The sequence below is a fragment of the Protopterus annectens genome, chromosome 10.part0, assembly GCF_019279795.1.
Source record: "Protopterus annectens isolate FY-2018-M chromosome 10.part0, PAN1.0, whole genome shotgun sequence".
Taxonomy (NCBI): domain Eukaryota; kingdom Metazoa; phylum Chordata; order Ceratodontiformes; family Protopteridae; genus Protopterus; species Protopterus annectens.
In genome coordinates, this window is record NC_056744.1 from 1,784,979,274 (window position 1) to 1,784,985,847 (window position 6,574).

At 33.3% G+C, this 6,574-nt stretch overlaps 1 protein-coding gene across 1 annotated transcript in view; it reads left to right on the plus strand.

Annotated features, from left to right (window-relative positions):
* Positions 1 to 6,574, plus strand: part of LOC122814499 (myeloperoxidase-like) — a 261,987-nt gene that overhangs the window by 243,398 nt on the left and 12,015 nt on the right. The gene's annotated exons all lie outside the window — the stretch shown is intronic.

Below are 6,574 nucleotides of genomic sequence, written 5' to 3' on the forward strand. Positions count from 1 at the left end.
ATGGTCTTGCTATGTCTAGACAATTCAAATCCTATATACCATTTCAAAATAATCACTTCCTTAGTTACAAAGGTTTAGTCCACTAACATTTTTGTCAATGAGCTCAGCAGAGATGTTTTTAAATCTACCAACTAATTGCACTTCCAAAAACATGTTCACAGTTGGCTTTCTCCCCCATTACATCCCTGTATTTTCTAACCACTTGAGGAACGGTTATTTGAAGTCAGCTTGGAGTATATATAAATTGCCTATGCAAAGACTTCCAGCAAAAATCCTAAACTTTCTGGACTTTCTTAAAAATGTAGGAGTCATATGTGTCCTTCACAAACTGCTTTTCCAGTCTCTCTTCCCAATCTCTTCTAACCTCCTCTGATTGATTCTTATAATTATGCAATATTTTGTATGCCCTATTAATTATCCCTTTTTTATGATCAGCTTGATATGGTCTAGTAAGACCATATAGAAGCTGAAAGAGCCATATGTATTTTGAGCTGTAACTCTTAGTGGTGACAGGTTGCATTTGTCATTTATTCTGGTTACTGTTTCTATAAAGTGATAATTAATTTTGAAGGCAATATTGTAACTTGAGCCTTCAAGACATAAATGTCAGCCTTTAAGCACAAGAAATCTAGGCAAAGCCACATAAAATGGAGAGACAAAGACCCACAATCAGAAACATATTTTATAAACTTAGAATGCTGTGAGAATAACAGGTTTTGCATTAAAATGCATTTTCTAAAGGATATGAAGTCTGAAACTCAAATGTCTGTCATTATTTAGTAACTTTATCCCCCATGATTTGCCAGAAAACCACAAGTTTTAAGATGAATAGATGAAAAATATGAGGCAAAACAATCTGGACATTCTGCAACAATCTGGACATTCTAGTGAATGGTTTAACTAGATTTAATTTCTGGTGTCAAGAAATTCTTAATTCAACTCCCATCTTGTTGAGGCTTGTTGTATGACTGTAAGATTATAAAATAATGTTCCTAATCTTTTTGCATAACATTTTAACTTGATTCATTAGTTTTGTATTGTTGTAATTAAATGCTTATTTTCACTGTTTCAGTGTATTATCTGTTAATGTCATCTTGTGTTTTGTGTCCAGTATTAATCAGTGAAAGATTCTGTTTTCACACAGAGGCTGACAAGTGAAGAATAAATAAGAATAGAGTGAAATACTTGGTTGGAGGAGTTGAAAGCTTTATCAAGATGTTGATGTTCTAATGGTAGCGAGATGCAATGCTTCAGTGATGAGCTAAAGGTTCTTGAAAGCTTTTAGTTAATTTAACAGAACTGTATGATACTGTTACATGTATTTTTGCAGATTGCCACATTGCATAGGTGGGGTTATTATTGTTTATCAAGTCTCAAACTGCTTATATTCCTATAATGTTAATAAGATTATTTGTCAATATCCAGTCAATGATACTTGCTTTTCCTGTTAATGTATCTACTCTAGTTGGTAGCAGGAATGGTTGGTTAAGGCCAAATAAGTAAGTAAATATATATATTTTTCTTTTTAACAACACATCTTTATTCATATCAAGTGGTATATTTAAGTGGCAGGGGTGTGTGGGGGGTGCAGGGGTTCTTGCCCCCCTGCATGGAGCAATGTGTTATTGATCCACTCCACGTGTGTTTTTTTCCCCGTTTCGATGTTGTACATTTTGATGTATTAAGTTCAATGTTGTGTGATTCGATATTGTCGTCTTTCGATGATATGATATACACCCCCACTGATCAACTTCCTACAGTCACTCCACAGCTTTATTCAACATGGGGGCAGGTGATTGGGGGTAGGGGGTTTAATGGACATCATATTGTCGGTAGGAGGTCTAGTGGACATCATATTGTGGGGATGGCTACTTCTCTATAATAAGAACTAGGGTGTACATTCAAAGACTGCTGTCATGAATCAGTGCTTGGAAGGTCTACAACAGAAAAGAACACTTCATGACCCAAGAACAAAACGCCAACCAGAGCAGTTAGTAAATCCTTTATTGGAAAGCCACCACACTTAAAAACAAGCACTTTCGCTTGGTGCAATACCGAGTTTTTTCAAGTTCATTGAAAATGCAAAATATTCAAGTGTTATATACCAAACCTGAGTCACATAATATACATAATTAATTAATTAAGTCATTAATTCATTAATATGTTAAAGTGATATTCATGAGTTAAACACCAAAGCATGAAGTTTGAATACTGGTTCCCATATAACATAAAGAATAAAATGCAGTGAATGTGAAGCCTAAAAACCATTGAATAAATACATAAATATATATGAATCATAACTTGTAAAACACTTCATTAATTAAAAAACGTGTGTTCAACCACAATTGAATGTGGTGAAAAGTTCATTGACCAACTTAAACAATCTCATGTTGTTCAAGAACTAAATATTACACAATTACTTTTATAGTTTAAGTTGTTATTAAAAATAATGAATATTTAATAAATATTAAGAATAAAATATCAAACCAGTATTCAAACTTCATGCTTTGGTGTTTAACTCATGAATATCCCTTTAACATCTTAATGAATTAATGACTTAATTAATTAATTATGTATATTATGTGACTCAGGTTTGGTATATGACACTTGAATATTTTGCATTTTCAATGAACTTGAAAAAGCTCGGTACTGCACCGAGCGAAAGCGCTTGTTTTTAAGTGTGGTGGCTTTCCAATAAAGGACTTACTAACTGCTCTGGTTGGCGTTTTGTCCTTGGGTCGTGAAGTGTTCTTTTTTGGTTTTGATCACATTTTGTTTCTTTGGTTTTGCTTGACAGGTCTACAACAGGTCTCATTGATCTGATATTTTTAAACACCTTTATTAACTCACAATTTAAACAATGAAACAGATGCACATATATTAACAGAAAACCAATCACAGTGACAACTTTCATTAGTTGCGTTCAGTGTACCTATATGTTTCTTTTAAACAATTATCATTGACTCCATTTTATTACATAAATTGCATTCCCTCAAGTCCCTTAAAGCTCACTCCTCTTCCTAAACATTATTCTGCAGGTATTGTTGCCACAAATTCCATTTATTTATATGCAATTTTCTCCTTTTCTAAAGATCCAGTTTCCATTTTTATCTCCTTTACAATATTCCGTACTTCAATTACAATTGGTTTAGACTTTGATTTCCATTTTGTATTAATGACCTTTTTTGACAGCCAGCAGCATTAGGCTTAATAGAGCCTTACTATGTCTATGAAATTCAGATCCTATATACCAACTCAAAAGAATCATTTCTATAGTTACAAAGATTTACTCCCCTAACATTTTTGTCAATGTGCTCAGTAGAGATTTATTTTTTTTAAATCTACCAACTCATTGCACTCTCAAAAATATGTTCACAGTTGCCTTTCTCTCCTATTGCCATCTCTGTATTTTCTAACTACTTAAGGAACGGTTATTTGAAGTCAGCTTGGAGTATATATAAATTGCCTATGCAAAGACTTCCAGCAAAAATCCTAAACTTTCTGGACTTTCTTAAAAATGTAGGAGTCATACATGTGCCCTTCACAAATTGCTTTTCTAGTCTCTCTTCACAATCTTTTCTAACCTACTTCAATTGAGTCTCATAATTATGCAATATTTTGTATGGCCTATTAATTATCCCTTTTTTCAAGAGCAGCTTGATATGGTCTACTGAGACCATATAGAAGCTGAAAGTGCTATATGTATTTTGAGCTGCACCACTTAGTGGTGACAGGTCTCATTTGTCATTTATTGTGGTTACTGTTTGTATAAAATGCTAATTCATTTTGAATGCAATATTGTAACCTGAGCCTTTGAGGCATAACTGTCAGTCTTTAAGCACAAGAAATCTAGGCAAAGCCACAAATAATTGGGAGACAAAGGCCCACAATCAGGGACATATTTTATAAACTTAGAATGCTGTGAGAATAACGGGTTTTGCATTAAAATGCATTTTCTAAAGGATATGAAGTCTGAAACTCAAATGTCTGTCATTATTTAGTAACTTCATCCCCCATGATTTACCAGAAACCCACACATTTTTAAGATGAACAGACCAAAAATATGAGGCAAAAAAAATCTGGACATTCTGCAAAAATCTGGACAATTGAGACTTGTACTTCTAGTGAATGGTTTTAACTAGATTTCTTTTTTGGTGATAACAAATTTTTAATTTAACTCTTGTCTTGTTGAGGCTTGTTGTATGACTGTAAGATTATTAAATAATGTTGTTAATCTTTTTGCATAACGTTTTAACTTGATTCATTAGAGTTTTGTATTGTTGTAATGTTAGTAATGAAATGCTTTTTTTTCACTGTTTCAGTGCATTATCTGTTAATGTCATCTTGTGTTTTGTGTCCAGTATTAGTCACTGAAAGATTTTCTTTTCCCACAGAGGCTGACGAGTGAAGAATAAATAAGAATAGAGTGAAATGTTTGGTTGGAGTAGTTGATAGCTTTATCAAGATGTTGATGTTCTAATGGTAATGAGATGCAATGCTTCAGTGATGAGCTAAAGGTTCCTGAAAGCTTTTAGGTAATTTAACAGAACTGTATGATACTATTATATGCATTTTTGCAGATTGCCACATTGCATAGGTGGGGTTATGATTGTTTATCAAGTCTCAAACTGCTCATATTCGTATAATGTTAATAAGATTATTTGTCATTATCCAGTCAATGATACTTGCTTTTCCTGTTAATTTATCTACTCTAGTTGGTTGCAGGAATAGTTGGTTATGACCAAATAAATAATACATATATATATTTTTCTTTTTAACAACACATCTTTATTCATATCAGATAATCAACCAACAACCAAAACAAAGTAAGAGAAAAACAGAAAAACTTAAATTAACAGTTAATGATTTAAGCCAAAAAAATTTGTTTCCTGCTTGTTTAGATTTAGTCTTTGATAGCAGTGACCTGAGCCGATCTTTGTATCGCCTAACATAATGGCATCTCATTTAATTGCTGAAGTTAACCAACACCGTATTTCTTCTAGAATTTTGATATTGTCTGGTGTGAAGTTCTGAGGTATATATTGTATTAGTACAGAAGTACTTTATGTACATAAATGGTATTTCTGATGAGTCAAACTTTGGGACTGTTATGTGGAAAATGGTAATTTGCATATGGTTTGAGAACAAGAATTATGACTCTTCCAACTCCTTTCTGATAGTTATGTCATATTGTTACCTGGTGGAAGGATGCCTTCATATTTTATTTTTCATTTTAACCAGGTTTGAGTAATAGCTAGTATTTTTCAGTCCAACTAAGTAATTTTGTTGTAACTGCTTCTTGCATTAATATGCTGTATTTTTAAACCTTGTCTTTTTAGTTTTATGCTGTAAAAAGTCAAATAAGGGTTACCCTCAATATATCTACCAAGGTGTAGATTTGTGAATGTAGGTATGTATCTTTGCAGGAAAACCTGTCTTAGCTTTTCTATGAATTTTGATTAATTTTTGCAGCAGGTTATGTAAGTTAAGTAGTGCAGTTGTAGTCGATTTGAAGCATGGTCGTTGAATAACTAAAGAGAAAGTTGTACAGTATGAGTGGTCATAGTTTTCATCATCCTCTCTCTTTCTATCTCTCAGGAGTCGCGGCTGACTCCTAGAGTGACCATGCAAACAGCCACATTGTTATAGAAGTTTACATTATTTTAAGTTTACATATTATTAAATATTTATTATGTATATGTATCATATTTATGTAGTAGAGAGAATTGTTAGTTTAGAATATCCATTGTATTTATTTATTATTCATGTATTTATATATTTATTCACATATCATTTAACAGTGGAGTATATATGATATGATGTGCCGTATATACAGAGATGTGTCTTTAATTATCTAGCCTGGTTTGGCGCCAAATACTGCTTAAATGTAAAAGACAGCAGCACTTGATTATGTTCTGATGAAGTCTGCAATCGGCAGATGAAAGCGCTTAACATCTGAGTGTTTACTTTTTGTGCGGATCGTTTTTATGTGGTGTATCCAGTCGTGTACCCTGTCGTGTTTTTATTATTAAAGTATTCAACAGAGGAACTGCGTTGCCTTTATTGCTGTTTTCCAGCTTCAGTCGGCTCTTTGTCATAGAAGTTTACAAGGCAAAGGGGGGGAAATAAAAGTAGGTTGGCAGGTCTTTTTCCATATGACACATACATTACAGTCCCCAAAGTCCCAAGGCCACCTACTGGATGTCTTTGGAACGTGGGAGGAAACCAGAGCACCCAGAGAAAACCCATGCGACCACAGGAAGGGCATGCAGACTTCACATAAAAGATACAAACCAAATCATAGACCCTCTTGCTCTGAGGCAGCAATGCTAACAATTATATTCCTTTAATTTTGTCATGTTTAATTGCAAAGCAAATTTAAAACTGACCAAAGAAATTAAGTAAAACTGAAGTGGTAGTACTGTGCCATAAATAACTTTAATAAGTTCACATTAAAAAACGTTCACAATAAAAACATTGAGTGCTTTCATCCATCAAATGGGCTTCTTCAGAATGTAATGAAGCCACAATAAAAGACTAAATCCATAATTATGCAAGCAGTCCTATCTAACAT